Raw genomic sequence first — 3770 nt, 5'->3', positions numbered from 1 at the left:
AAAACTCCCTATCCTTGCGCCAAAACCTACCCTGAACCCCGAACCTGCCACTAGACCTCATTTAACAGCCTGATCACCAGAAACCCTAATTTCATTTGGGTTCCCCAAATCTAAACCTCATCAAGGATACGGAAGTAGAATGATCAGTTCACGATATTCCAGAACCAAGGTAAGAAATTGCAGTTTTTCTACTACTTTACTGCAAGTTACTCCTGGGAAAGAAACTCTAATAGGCAAATAACAATAATCTAATTATTTGCTTCCACAGTTATGACTCTTCCAGCTACTTGGAAAATCCAATGGAATTAAATTTGAATTAGACAACATCCTCTAGAAGCAGTTTTGTGTGAAAAAAAATAGTTTATAGTTATTACTTGGTTTCCTTCTTTATCATTTTTTTTTCCATTTCTGCATTAAATGCTTTTGTTATTGGAACTATGTTTTGCTTTTGTAGCTTATCAATAAAGAGGAAATACATCTTAGATAGCAAGTTGAATAGTTGATTATCCAAATCAGATATAATGAGCCAACCTGGAAATGGTGAGGGGCACTACACTTTTTGTGTTAAGCCTGTAATGTCTTGTCTTCTCAAGTCTGCTGATTCTTACCATTAACTTAAATGATACCATCTGTAGAAAGGATCCCTTGATATTCTCCATAGTAACTTTGCTTCCCAAGCATGTTATGGCATTTTGTTTTATACTTCTTTGTTTTCACATAATAATGTCATGGTCATCAGAGAGTGATTCGTGTTGGATATGAGCCATGTGTGGTTCAGACAGCATTTAATAAAAAAAAGCTGGAGAGATATCTAGAAGCAAAGTAAAGTTTATTATATGTTCTTGTGAGAATCGGGCATCCCACTCATCGAGCAGACTATCAAAGGGAGGAGGCACCATAGGGAGCAGGCTCCACACTTTTTATCCCTAACGCGAATGCCCCTTCCCACCACTGACCCTCATCCTTATTGGCTGAGGATCTTACATTCTAAATCCAGGAACTACCCAAGAAATTGAACTTGACCAATAAGTACATAGTTGCCCATATTTGACTTAAACAGAAAGACACTGGTGTCATAGGAGGATAACAAGGGGACTTAAGTATTCCCTCAGGAGGATAGCAAGAAGGGGGCTCAAGTATGCCCTTGACTTAATGCTTAAAGTCCTTCAGGCCTACTCAAACTTTGAAATAGATGAAGCCTTACTCGATTTTCACAACTGTCTTGAAAGCTCTCACCTCAGCCACTATTCTGGACACTGGGGAAAAGACAGTTTAGATCAGATGTACTTTTTGCCCTCACATTTTTTAGTCTACTAAGGGAATATAATGCTCAAAGTAATGTAAATTTTATTTTATTTTTAATGCTGAAACTCCCAAAATCAAGTCTTAAATTCAAATTGTAATGCCAAAGAAACTGAGCAAGACAGGAATTAGAGACCAATTCAATAATTTATTAAATGGAGAGAAATACTGGGACCAATGCATCCATGTTGATCCCAGGGCTAGATGAGACTATTATTTCAAAGAGTCTAGCCCTGAGTATCTGGACAACAAGCCTTTTGTGGAATAACAAGAACAATGACATAATAGAAGGAGACCTAGGTGGGGATAACCTCATAGAAGGAGGTTACTGATATTCTAATGAAATTAAGACATGTCTATAAAACCTTTATCTCAACCATTAAGAGGGGACGGTCATAACCTAAGGCAGAATTATGAAATAGGACAAATGGAGGAACTGGTCACCCCATTAAAAGAGAACTTTGGCATTACAAAATCACTTAGTCTCTCATGGATTGGCCAACAATAGGTCCCAGGCCAAGCCCCAGTTGGTCATTGTGATGAGGGATAGATATGGGGTACCTAAATGAAATTAGGATTTAATTGAGTCTAGTGACAGGTTTGGGGTACAGGGAGTCAAATAGAGTTCCCCTGTAACCCCATTGGATTCGGCACAAAGATACTGAGTTAAATGAAGTCTAGTGGTGGTGCGAGTCCCCAATAAAAGCATCTATTGGCCAAAAAAACTAGATTGATAAGAGGTTTATTATGGTGTTTGGAAGTAAGGTTAAAGTATAGTTAGGGAAATAGATAAAGGTAGAGATAAGAAAGGCACTGGAAACAGAATTCCAGTGGACAGAAAGTCCTGACATGCCAGGCCTAAGGTTGGAATGTTTGGAAACTCTGCAAAGAGGGGGTCCCAGCTTGACCCCTTTTATAATGGGAGATTTAGCTAGAGGGGTCTATGTTGGCTCAGATCTGGATGGGGCTGGGACAAGCTCAGATCTTCTATTGGAATTCAAAGGGACCAGGATTTGTGAATCAAAAGGTCCTTGATTGATAATTACATCAACTAGGAGGGGTTGGAAATCAGAAAGAAAGGCATCTTAAAGGGACCATACCTGCATCAATTGTTTAAACCCTAATTGATTCAGAGTGAGTATAAATAGAAACTATTTTGTTTTGGCCAGAAACTCTAAGAGTCCTTCTCTCCCAGTTGGATTTTTTCTTTCTGTATAGGTAAAAGATGCCATTCTTCTCCTCAGTTCTTATCTATTTTTAATCACTGAATGGGTGTTGCCTGAGTGAAATAGATCTGTTAGAGACCTTAACTTAAAATGGTCAAAGTCAAATGCATCTACAGCCATCCTCCCGGTCATCCCCATCTGTTTCTTGTCACTGGAAGCAGATGGCTCTGGAGAGAAAAGTGAGGCTGGTGACTTTGTGTAGCCCTCCCTCACTGAAATCCAACTCATTTTCTTGTCATAGAAGTACATCTCCGATGGCATGGTCCTTTTTGGGAATGAAGGACAACAATCACATACAAAATAGAATATGTTTAACAAATGGTTGCTGATTTATTTATCCAACTTTTGTTATTTCAAAGTGATGTATGAAATAACAGTTTTGTTCCTAAGAGAAAAATACTTTATAGAAAGCTTGATTAATATTTGATCAACATTTAATCTACAGTTTCAAAGCAGCTTTTAAAATGACCCAAAGTGAAAACGAATTAAACCACTCAAAGTGACACTCTTGAGATTCTTCAGGCAATTTATGAACCACCCCTGACAAGTCATTAGAATATAATGAATCATCTTTTAAAGGTGTCTCTATCTAAATCCTTTTTTTTTTTTTTTTGCTAGCTTTTAGAACCTGAATAACAACTAAGTCACAGTAAAAAGAATTGTTTTATGAGGTGTCATAACTCAGTTATACCATCAATAAAGTGTCAGTTTCCTTTGCTAATTAGGCATATCTCATTAACTAATTAACTTATATACAACTTAGATGAAAATGACTGGCACAGTTAGGTGCTGGCATTTTTGTTTGTTTGGTTTTTGGGGGAATATATCATTTTAACAAGTCAGCTATCAACTAGATGTGGCTTTTTATGCATATTTGGCACTATACAGGTAACATTAAAAAGTGGATCCTTGTCAAGTCACCAGTCAAAATGTCAGCACATTATAAAAGGGTCTGAAACCACTTTTTGCATGAATGGACTAATGGTAATAATCACTGTCAATCACAGCTGCAAGAATGGAATCTTTCTCTAATTTATTCCAGGTATCTGCCTAGACTCCCAGATTGTCATTCCTCTAAATAGTATTCTTTGACATGTAAGGACTAGTATAATAGATTTTTCCATCCTTTTTGCAATATGCTTCTCGGAATTCTTATAGATTTCTACAAAGAATTGTCTTTAGAAATCCAAAAATCCAAAATAGGAATTTTATTCAAGTTATTACTGTTAGTTGAAAGGAAGC

Source organism: Sarcophilus harrisii, chromosome 4 (genome assembly GCF_902635505.1).
Source record: "Sarcophilus harrisii chromosome 4, mSarHar1.11, whole genome shotgun sequence".
NCBI classification, from domain to species: Eukaryota; Metazoa; Chordata; class Mammalia; order Dasyuromorphia; family Dasyuridae; genus Sarcophilus; species Sarcophilus harrisii.
Note: the sequence above shows the minus strand (reverse complement) of the source record.